Raw genomic sequence first — 12,334 nt, 5'->3', positions numbered from 1 at the left:
CTAATAAGTTTGGTTTTGTGGGCTACATCAGATGCCTTCGCGGGCCACGGGTTGAACAAGAATGATATATGTTCTATCGAGGCACAATCGCTTGCTATGACGAGAAAATCTAAACGATCATTTGAAAACTCTGATGCGGTGGTTGGAAAAATGAATTTCTGCGTGATAGTTGGTCACCATGTTACTTCAAAAGATACACAAATGCATGGCGATGCTGGAGAACAAACCCATGAAAATTAACTTTTCATGATAAATAACCTTTGATAATTTGCGTGATTTTTTTTTAAATCTTCATTTGCACGAGGTATAGTATGAAATCAAAATCAGGGCAGCAACTAGAAACGAAAATTGTCAATCGGGGCCGCCTCTCTCCTGGTCCAGTGCCTGGGGCAATAGAACCCTAGCCTGATCAAAATTAAATCTTTACTGTAAATTACCTCTAATCTCATCTGGGCTCGAAGGGTCATTCTGTGCAAATATGTATAGTAAAAGTTCATTATAACGAGAGCTCACAATCGCGAGGAAAATTGTCATTTTCACGAACTTCTCGTTATAAGCGTATTTTAATTTTATGCTCTAGTTATAGTCAGGCTATAAATTGTTGAAAATTGGGACTTTATCTACGGTAAAACGCTTTTCAAATCATTTTGTTTTAATATTAGCGAATGAGCACAGCTTCAATCGTGAAATTGATTTTGGGTCTCGCATCAGTTTACTCTCTAAGATGTTTCTGCATAGAATTTCGTATTTTTAAAAATGATATACATGTACAGGCAGGCGAACTTGGCTAATTCGAATTTTAGGAAGTCCCTTTGAAGTTGTTAATGTTTTATATTACTTGTTTAATTCTATCTTTTTTCCTTATGTTTTGGATAATTCGAAGTTTTATTTGCAAAATGTGTATTTTCTCAAAATTTCTGGCTGCAAATTTTGGTAATCCTTTTCTATATATATTCCGTTGATTACTCTCTGGTCTTCTCCAGTGCATAAGAAGCTAACATTGAAAAAATTACAATAAACAAAATCTATACTTTTTTTGGGAGGATCTAAGTGAGAAACAATGTTATCAGTTCCATACACCAACTTTTATTTTACGGGTTCTTGGATAACTTCATCAGCACCTCCAAAAGCAGATGTAAATCCCACAACTCAGGAAATACGAAAGTTTGCGCGTGTGTGAGTGGTCTACACAGATGGAATGTTTAAAAGTAGGGATGAGAAAATTGTGATTTCGCCGAACCATCACAATTATAAATAAAACTAGTGTTTTTAATTGAAAATAAAATTATTGGTAATTTTTTAAATGATTGATATCGAATTTTAATCATGCAAAATAAGTATAAAAAAACTGGTAACTGAAAGATTTTTATTGCCATAATACTGACAATCAAATTTAACGATGATATATTTTAATATTATAGGTGATACCTCGGCTGACAAAGATGATTCGTTCCGGAATCACGTTCGTTAGCAGAAACATGATTTTCCATAGGTTTCTATGCAAAACTGTTTGATTCGTTCCAGCTTCTGCCCAAAATTTAAAGATAAGTTTTTTAAAGCCCCAAGGAATGCTAGAAAAAAGACAAAAACTGACTGAAGGCTAAAACGAACAGCTTCGAAATTGGATAAATGAAAATCTACAGGAAGATGAGAGATAATGAAAGTATATTTATTTTCCAGTATGTACACAACCAACACCAGCTTTAGTGTACTATTTTATCACTGCTCATTTTCATGACTATGCTCTCATTAACATTTATTCAACAAATCTGATTTTTTTTTTTTCAGCCGTTCGGAAACGACTTCAATCTGTGAATTCTGGTCAAATAAGCCCTAGCATTGACCATGGGCTCATAGCCACTGCGACGAAAGTCGATTAAAATCGTTACATATCTCACGTGTATAGTGGAAAAGCCTAAAAATAGGAAGAGTTAGTAAAAAGAATTGACAAGTTTATGTGTAGGGAGTGGCATACTTTAGGTGGGCACACAGAGCACCGTTATAAAATATTGTCGAATTTTGAATTGGCGGGTGCAGCAAAATCATGTTTGCCCCAGGTGACAAAATTTTTCAAAAACCTTAGTTACGTTCCTGATCCTCTAGACATACTTCCAATTAGGGAAAAGTATCCAAATAACGTGTAGACCTCAGATACGTCATTCATACTACAAGGGGTTGTATAGTCATTGAAATAACAAAATTAACTTTTTATACGGACACCCTGCCCTGAGAAACCCAGTAAGAACGTTGTTGCTCCGCCTCTCCTGAGCCCAACGAAAGAATTCCACGTTTCCAAGTGCGATATTTCCCGAGATATTTGAATTAAAAACTCTCTCGGAGAAAATGTGGGAAAGAACCACATAAACCAACAGTCATACTTCCAAGACATACTTCTTTCCCTTATTTATGTGGTTCTTTCCCACATTTTCCCCGAGTTTTGAATTCAAATATCTCAGTGAATATTGCATTTGAAAACATGTAATTTTTTGGTTGGGCTAAAAAGAGACAAAGCAACAACTTTTTAATTCGGATTTAAGGGACAGGGTGTCCTTATAAAAAGTTACTTTTTTTATTTCAAGAACTATACAACTCCCTTGTAGTACGAATGACGTATCTGAGGTACGTTATTTGGATATTTTTCTAGTCGGAAGTATGCTTCTAGGATGAACAGTTTCCCAGTAATTTGCGGCAAGGGAACTTGGCTATGCACCCTGTATGTCAGGCATCTTCAACCCGTTGCTCCCGGAAGCACCGAGAGTGCTTGAGGTTAGTGTTCGATTTCGTGTTCGCGAGCACTTGATCAACGTCCCAAGTAAACACCTTGTACAAATTGTATTGATGGATTGAAATCATCCTGATTTCATGCATTGGTATGTCAAACTTGCCGTAAGGGGCCGATATTTTTTTGATACCTTGAAGACCGACTCTTTGACAATCACTTGCAAGTCACTCGTTATAGCGAGATTCTCGATTTAATTCGTATTCCTTATAACTGACTGTATTTTGAAAGAGTTCCTTTGAAGAATGAAGACACTTTTCACAATCCTTTACAACAAGGTTCTTAAATATTTTTTGAGTCGTGACAGCTGTTTATGAACAAAGGAACTTCCTCTTTGAAAGTAGCTGTAACACAATTTCAATCATTAATCAGTTCAACGGCACTGTATATTGCTTGGGCTGTATAAAGTTTGGGTTGCCAAATACCAAAATGGCATCGGCATCTTGTTTAGCTGTGCTACCAGAAGATTCTAGACTTGAACATCACTCAAAACTTATAACACCTTACATGATTCACGCTAAACTAGGACAATGGAGTTCAAATAACAGCATTAAAAAGCACATTTAAAATTTTTGGCTACCTATTTTGAGAATGAATGAGAAAAGACTCCCAAAGATAAGTTTTCTCAACCTTTGCGAGAGATAAATACAATTATAGAAATTCAAAATATAACTGAGTTTATTCTCTTTGGGATGTTTCTGAAAACGCTGGGTTTTCCTTCCTCAGAATTAACGGTAATTTTAAATCTGAAGGATCAATATACACAGCACGTTTTACCTGGCGTAACTAATTTCATTCGTTTCCCTTCAAAAAAACGAACGAGGAGCTTTTCCACACTTTCGCTAAATTTACAATAGAAGTAAAAAACGTATTCCTTCGGAATACTTTTTCTTCCCAAAAGTAGAAAATAGTCCAACAGGTAGCAGCATATAAGAATGGTAGAAGAATATTTAAAGACTATGTTTCTTGATCAACATTCAAGAGAATTATCCACCTTTGAATTTTAGGAACGTACCGTTTTGAAAGAAAATTAGTGGAAATGTTATCTTTTGATTAAAATTTGAGCTGGTCAAAGTCTCAAAATTAGAAATTTCTACGTCACCTGTTAGTTCCAAAATCTTTTAACTAGCCCAGGAAAGCATCTTTAGCTCTTTCGTCATAAAAATGAGAAACACGATCATTCTACAGTGGAACCTCCCATAACGAACACTCCCGTTAACGGACACAATTTTGAATTACATCGACAGGACTCGGTGTATCTTACTATCCCTTAACGGGCACTCCTCGTTAGCGAACAAAGTTTTCGGTCTCATGGATGTCCGTTATCGAGAGATGAAAAATACTGAAGTGTATGAAAAAGGTGGATATGTTCCGTTTTAATAGAAACGAATAACTTCAAATTGTAATTTCAACCAGAAATTTATCCCGTTTGAATAATCTCTGTTGCATAATCTGACAGAGCTTACCCCAAAGATTCATAAACCGTTAAAAAGCGCATTTCGAAAAAAAGGGGAAATGTTTCCTTTTAAAAATAAGCTCCTCAAATACATTAGAGTCTCGAAACTTCGAGGTTCCGGATAATCCGAGGTGCTGAAATTTTTCGAAATTCCTTTCAAGAAAACCTTTTGCCTTTCACCAAGAACGAGTTCTGTTTCATTTTATCAGGAGTTTGTCATTTCAGTTTGAAGCGGTCTTAATCCGTGAACTGGGGTCTCCGGTGGATCCCCAGACCAGAATTGTTCACAGTCTCCCCTCTGTAATAAAAATTACAGTGTAAAAAAATATTCATATCGAGTTCCCCAGGGCTGGTGCTTCAGGGAGCACCGCCGTGCTCGCGAGCAACGGGCTGAAAATGCCTGCCGTAGAGTATGAATCCATATTGAGACACATTTCATAAGTTTGTGAATAACCCATAATTGTAATCGCCTTCTTATCGAATATACAGTAGTTGCTTTTTGTTTCTCTTTCAAAATTTATATTTTCTTATGTATTTCTTTTAAATAGTTATTTTCGCTTTGTGCTTTTTCATATTATTTTGTGTTGTATAACTTTTTTTTGCCACTTTGAAGGCTAGCCGACCAAAACAATAAAATTGATTGATTATGTTCATCCTCAGAAGAAGAAGAGTGCCCATATATAGCAATGCTTGAACCAATATGAGGGGTTGAGAATCAAAGTTGCTTTAAGTGACTGGAGTGCAATTTTTTATAACAAAGCGTTCTTTCTTGAAAGCTCCCAAAAAATCAGTTTTCTTTGAAATGGTTTTTTGCTTATAAGACACCAGAGTCTTACAAGCGAAAAAATCTTTTCAAGGAAAACTGATCTTTTCGGAGCTTTCAGGAAAGGAAGTTTTGTTATGAATAGTTTGCGCTCCAGCGGCATAGACCTATAATATTCGGAGGCAGACTTGAAAGTCTGGGGCGGGGGGGGGGGCATGATGATGATGATGATGATTTCAATTCATATATATACGCATATACATTTGATCAGTCGGCTCCTCTATTAATGCTGCGGGGGGAATTGCCCCCATGCCCCACCCTATCCCATGCTTACACAACTTTGATTCTCAACCCTCCATATGAATTCTCGAACGCGACTTCAATGGAATAGTTTGAATGGGGTGCCGATCACGACCTTCCGAGCACGAAATCGCAAGCAGAGCATTGAGCACTGCAGCGATCGCGAGCAAAAAAGTTGCCTGTTTTACAATTATACAGGGTACACCGATTAAATCATTTGATTTAAATCATGATTAGAATGGAGATTTATATCGCTTGATTTTTAAAAAAAAAATCATTAATTTGAATCACGAAATTTAAATTCCATTTTTCCAATTTTTCCCTTATTTAACTTCAATGATATCCAGTGATATTAAAGTTAAAGTAACCAACATGGCATGCATGTTATTGAAATGTAATAAAGTTCTTGATTAAAAGAAATCTAGTCTAGGAAATTTAGACTTAAAAACCTAATCCCTACGTTAGTAGGTTTAAGTATAAAACACACAGAGAAAGAGATAAGTTCTATTTCTAGATTTCATGCATCAAAAAAATTGCAGAAAAATATAGGGAGCTAAACCTAGATATAACTGCATCAAGTATTTTCGATGCTTTTACAATGAGGCACTCGTTTCCCCTGATTAAAAAACAGGAAAATTATTTTTTGTATAAAGCCTGTGTGTGGAATTCTATGCCCTGATTGCTTATTGAAAATAATAATAAATGTATCAACATATGCAGTAGCGCTCAAAAGTCTTTTGACAAATGCTATAATGTGTGTGTAGTGCGAACTCATTTGCATGAACTGGTCTTACCTTGACATAAAACAGAAGAAACATATTTATCGACACCTGCAGCTGAAAGTTGTTTGTTTGGGGTTAGTGAGCTTTTATATATTGTGTAATTTTTGTTTTTGGACGGATCGAAAGTATTTTGACAAATACAGTTTAATCAAATATGGAAGTAATTAATTCTTATTTAATATGAATTTATAGTAGGATTACGCAGAACACATAATGAAAACTGTAAAACATGAAAAACAAAATATTCGGTGGATTTTTTTTTTCGGGAAAGTGTAATTAAGGCTTCAAGGAAGCAGTGAAGTCTAGCTCAAGGAAGCAGTAAAGTCTAGCTCAAGTAGCAAGGGTATTTTGTATTTCAAGACAGTTCACAAGTTTGTGAAACCATGTTTAATCCTAGAATACTAACTAAAAAAAAAACTGATAAAAACTTCATGTTAACTGCCTATACCTCTACGTGTCTGAGACGTAGAGTTGGTATTGTACGGTTAATAATCTTGGGAACATGTAAAAAGTAATTTTCTTTCAATACAGTCAAAGAAGACAACGGATAGGATAGAATAATCAAAATGCAAGCAAAGGGGGATTCTTGACATGTCCGCCAGGCAAAAACCTGCTGAATTTAATTCGAAATACGGACTGTGTGAATATGAGTTTATCACTTCTAAAACATCGGATGAACATTATGGGCTTGTTTGGTTGCCTTCTCTAAGCGAAAGAAAAAAACATTATTACTTAATTACAAAAGGGCAAGGGGAAGAGGGAGAATCGTGCCAATCTTCCTATTGACAAGAGAAACAATCCAAGGTACGAACGGGTAGTACACAGGGGGAATCCGACCTATTCTGCCAAACGAAAAGGGCTGATAGACGAGCCCATGTGGATCATGAAACACCCCACCAACCCTGTCCTATCTCAAACCGTTTTCGAGTTATGGTAGATAATCGATTATGGAAAAAAAAATGCGTGATGTCTAAAAAAAAACCCAGATTTGTAAAGTTTCTGAGACCTACAGGCAAACTGAACACATATTTGGAAAAAGCGCAGATAAAACCCTATAAGGTCACACAAATTCTATTGAAATATCTGGATTTAATGGCGAGCTACAGAGGAGAGAGGCGTTGAAAGATTGGCAAAGTTCAAACTGGGAAATTGCAAAATGCAGTTAATGGGAATCTTGGAATATTTCTAAAATATGAAAAAAAAAGTAAAAATCCAAGGTCCGTCTTTTTGAGAAATATGAAATAAAAATTTCTAAAAGTACATTTTCGCAAGTTAAAGCAGCACCAAAATCACTTAAATGCGTAGGGCAGGGATCTAAAGTCTTAAGTGCATGGCCGGCGGGCCACATTTGGCCCTCGTCGCGGCCCGATGATCATTCCCAGAAAATGGTTGAAAACATTGAAAAACGATTAATTCTAGAATTAATGAAAGAAATAATTTCGGAATTGATGAAAGAAAGAATTCTAAAATAAATGAAAAAAATAATTCAGAAACAAATTGATGGAAATTTAGTATTACTGAAAGAAATAATTTGAGAATTTTCAAAACAAATAATTTCAGAATTAGCGTCAAAAAAAATAACTTATAAATCAACGAGGGAAACAATTTCTGATAGCAATTATTTCACAATCAATAAGAGAATTTCATAATTATCGAAAGAAATGATTTCAAGATATATTGAGAAGGAAAATAAGAAAATCTTCAGAATTATCGAAATAAATAATTAAATAATCCTTCGAAGTGGTTTCAGATTAAAGTTAATCTCAGAATTAATTTAATGAGTAATTAATCAAAAACGTTTTCAAGAATTAGTGAAAAAATATTTAAGAACTAATCAAAACTGATAATAAATAAAATAAATAATTTCAGAATAAATAAGTCTGCAATTATTTTTATGTCCCGGTTTAACTTGGAGCCCCAGGGGCCCTTTCTATTAAGATGTCACTAAAATACATGAGTTGGTGACCCGCGGACTTCATGGGAAGTTTCAGTTTGGGCAATCCATGTCTGAAAGGTGTAAAGACCACTGGCTATAGGGGCCTTTAAACGTCTTAATCCGGCCTTGAGAACATCTAACAGTAAACGCAATTATCAATCAAAATCAGAGATAAATCACAATTTTACCTCTTTCTCCGTTTAATAATCGAATCCTGGGATTTTTACTGTCGTTGTTGTTTTGTTTTTTTTGACATTTGAATCCAATGGACGTTGGAGCGTCTGTCAGCGAATCTTATCCTAATGCTTATCGACTTATAATTGCTTCCTGGATGAAATGTTGTGTCTCGAAGTATTAAAATCACAGACACGTTCCGGTTCTCGAGAAACCATAATACAAATAAACTATATATAATATAACAGGCAGAGATACGTAATAACGTGTAAATATTCCCGCACGATATGCCACCATCTCAGTTCCATCGGCACATTTATGATTTTCATCAATACGCTGTCATGATTATTACATGCCCAGCCCGTAGTTTGAAACGATGATAATGATTCCTTAGGATATATATCGGCTAGAAGTAACGTTAGACAGACTTTCTCACAACAAATACCACAATCGTTTCAGAAATGAAAAGCGCCATCGGGACAACGGATAAAAAACTCAAGAATATTCCATTTTTTTTCTCTCCACACTTGACCTTTTTACTTTCTCACGTCCGTCTCGTAAAAAACCAGTTCTTTACTCTTTTTGGACCTCATGGAAAAAAAAACCACAGGTTGGCAACACCTGTTCAATGTTCTGGAGGTTTCTCGTGGTTTTATATCCTTCTCTTGTTACAAGGCAGTTGTTTCTTTCAACGGGGTTCCCATTCTATTCTCATGCAAAAAACGACTCCCCTTTTTTCTTTTCAATCATCTCGATGACTTCCAGTTTCAAGTCGAATCTTCAATTTACACCTCGGAGCATGACCCGAAAGCAAAAAAAAAAGAAAGAGGAACAGGAAACCAAAAGTTAAAATCGCGCATCCCATGTTGTGGCCGATTTCGATTTGTGTGAAATAGAAGAAAAAGTGGTCGAGTGGTCAACACACGTGTCTTTTTTTTTCTATTATTAGGCTATTTCGTCGAAATCCCAGCCCTTTCGTGATATTGTTTCGTTTCAGTCACTTGATGGGCGGATAAAGTTAATCCCATCTTGTTGAAATCCAAGTAAGGGTGCCCAAAGCCGAATTAGCTTCAACTTTAGTGGAGGCGCCGACATGAAGAAAACGTTAAGGGGGGGGGGGGCTGAAATTCGCGAGTCGTCCCGTATATACGGTACTCAAGCGCGTATGTAGGAGGGGAGGTACGCTGCATTGTGTATTAGTTATTGGGGAGGCTCAGTTACTTCACAAAATTTATTGGGAAATAGCTTCAGCTTCCCCCCCCCCACCCCGGTTCTGCGCCTATTAACCCGAATGTGATTGAACAACTAGCACGAGTCTATTCGACCCATCATCGCACGTGATCACCGGCGTTTTTTCAATAACGTGATGCTCGAATCACCATCGCCGTTTCAGGTCTTTCTTTGAAAGTCCACTAATACTCGTAGTCGTTTAAAAAAAAAAAAAATGCTGGAAATCATCGGACTCGGGGTCACGGTAACATCCAAACCACATGTACATTATTTCACAAGCATGACGTCTTCATTTGCAACGATAAACACCAAAACGCAAAACGAACTCCACTCACCTCAACAATTCCAGTACCAGAAGTACCAGCTTCTTACAGATGACATCTTGATTCAGGATGACCAGAGAGAGAGACGGAGGAAAAGACCACCCGAACAGTCGATTTTTGATCGATCCAGACAGCACGCACAACAAGTGTCTCGTCGAAGGGCGTGAAGGTAGATTGGTCACAAGAGGAGAGTGCAAGTAGTATAACAAGTGAGAAATCGAAATATCTGGCTACGAAACTATTGCAACTATGCAGAGCTCGGACTTCCTCTCTCGCCCCCCAAACTCAACACACAGCAGGTCAGGCTCTCAAACAAAAACAAAAAAAAAAAGGACGGATGTAAACAGTGCGTTACCAGGGAAACGAACGAGCCAATCTTCTTCTTCTTCACCTCTTCTATCCAATGAACAACACAGACAAGAGCCAAGACATCTTGAAGGTCTCGCATAGAAAGAACATCATCTCTCTCACACCGTGCTACACACAAACACGCACGCACGCGCACCAGCAACAAACAAAAATCAACAACGAATTAGGCAGCCAATGAGGTGGAGTAATCATTCGCAGTGTTGACCACATGAAAAGAAACTTCCCAAAATCATTCATGTTGGAACGAACATTCTCGGCACCCCCCTTCTAAGGAGTAAGCCATAAAACAAAATAAAAACAAAAATACACAAATTTCGCATCAAGAAATACTCAGCATTTTCCGATTGTTAAATACCTGTAATCTCTGATATTAACAGAAAGGGGGGAAAAAACCCCCACTCGAGAATTTCAAAGTTATCTTATTCCACACAAGACACTCATTCCCATTGTCTTTGTTCAACAAAGGCTAGCTCAGCATCTTCCTGACTAATACGCGCACAGAAAAAACACACACACACACACACAACACATCAAATGTTTTAAAAATAACTTCTTCAAAGTCGAGATTCCATTTAAGAGGCCATTATACACAACAATTGAAAAGAAACAAAACTATTTTTTTAATGACATCTAGAGGATTATGGGTTAATACCAGTCAAAAAAACAACTAATTAAGCGGACATCATTGGCGTGCATCCGAGAGACAAAGGAATCTTTGTCCGAAACAATCAACAATAATGATAATAACAAGAGACGCGCGCGCGCGTCGCGTGTGCTTTCGCTCGTTGGAAACGTGAGAACACACAACAAGCAATTAACCGAATTATAAACACAGTATTTTATGATCGATATTATAATAAATTTAAAAAAAAAAAAAAAAAAAGTTTTTTTTACTTACCCACAAAATGAAATATCAAAAAAAAAGGAAAATTAAGGTTCCCTTGTAGGGGCACTGAGATGCAAAAATTTCGGTGAGATAGAAATAGGGAGACGCGTAGAGTAGAGACGGGGCGCGCACGCACACACACACACACGCGCGGGGCGCACAACAGAAACAAAAATAACAGGACTTTTCACGTTTTTTTGTTTCTTGTCAGAGGCCTTTTTCTCGACTGAAGCACCATTTGAAACAAAAATAAAGTCTAAAAACTAAAGAAAAAAAAAAATACAAAAAAAATGAAAGTGTGGAGGGGGGGAGAAAAAACGTCTTTTTCTATCGTTTTTTTTTTCTTTTCCTCCTCAACGCTCGGAACGTTGTTTTTCTTTCGGCGCGCGCGCGGCCGGGCGGGGAAGGTACGACGTCGCTTCTTGGTATGCCAAAAATGACACAAAGAATCCCGGCAACGTCGACTTGGGTTTGCTGTATAACAATGGCGTCACAACACAGCCAACCTCACGCACCTACACATACCGACGTACACCGCTGGAATAGCGCCAATTACACCAAACTCTTATTTTCTTTACCCTATATCTGAAGATTGGAGATATGAAACTCTCGCGTGTTTAATAAAATTTCGGAGGAAATTTTCCTCAGTGCCCAAAAATTTTTCACTCCGGGACAAGAAATTTTTGTTTGTTATAACCATTTTTTTTTATGCAGTACTTGATAATCAATTTGTTAGTAAATTTGAGGGAGGAATATATACAAAATAAAATGCCATTCTCTCCGGGCTCCGTAGCCAACCAAAAACCCGGACTTTACCCAAATCATTTCACCACTCTGCGGGAAAAGTTTTGGCCGTCTTGACTAGTTTTTGATCGACACGCGCTTCGTTTGAAAAATTTTTTCAAATACTTTCCATTAAAATTTTTTGTGTGAAATAAACATTTCTGGGAACTAAAAAGGTCTAATGAGTGTCATAGTATTTTTTAAAAATTGTTTACAATGAAATTTGGTTTTTTATGATTTTTCAAAAATGAAATTTTCAGAAATTTTATTCCGATTTTCCACCTGAAAATTTTTTTTTCCCCGACCATGAACAGAAATAAATTTTTTTTTTAAAATAGACAAAAAATAGTTTTTCCCCCCAATTTTTTTTTTTGTCACATGGTCCACGAGGTTTCCCAAAATTATAATTATTTTTCTTTAACTAAGCTAATTAATTTATATTAATTAGAAAGTAAATTAACCAATTTTTTGAAACTTCAAAAATATGCTATTTAAGTCATCATATATAGAAAAAATTATGCGATTCGGTCAGAAATTATAAGAGGGGTCGAAA

General features: G+C 36.5%; 1 protein-coding gene across 4 annotated transcripts in view; it reads right to left on the bottom strand.

The window, feature by feature from the left end:
• Positions 1-11,431, bottom strand: part of LOC149072905 (transcriptional enhancer factor TEF-1-like) — a 102,277-nt gene extending 90,846 nt beyond the window's left edge. Inside the window, exon 1 of one of the 4 annotated variants that reach the window (XM_089246272.1) lies at positions 11,011-11,431. The gene's annotated coding sequence lies outside the window, so the exon portion shown is untranslated. Of the gene's footprint in view, positions 1-9,755; positions 10,780-11,010 lie in introns of those variants that run through there. The other 3 variants (XM_089246274.1, XM_089246275.1, XM_089246273.1) reach the window with 3 other exon arrangements.
• Positions 11,432-12,334: the final 903 nt, after the last annotated feature.

Source organism: Pholcus phalangioides, unplaced genomic scaffold, assembly GCF_987345545.1.
Source record: "Pholcus phalangioides strain wild (caught in Gottingen) unplaced genomic scaffold, Ppha-v1.0 ptg000017l_1, whole genome shotgun sequence".
NCBI lineage: Eukaryota > Metazoa > Arthropoda > Arachnida > Araneae > Pholcidae > Pholcus > Pholcus phalangioides.
The sequence above is the reverse complement of the archived record's forward strand: the minus strand, read 5'-3'. Positions and strand labels throughout refer to the sequence as shown.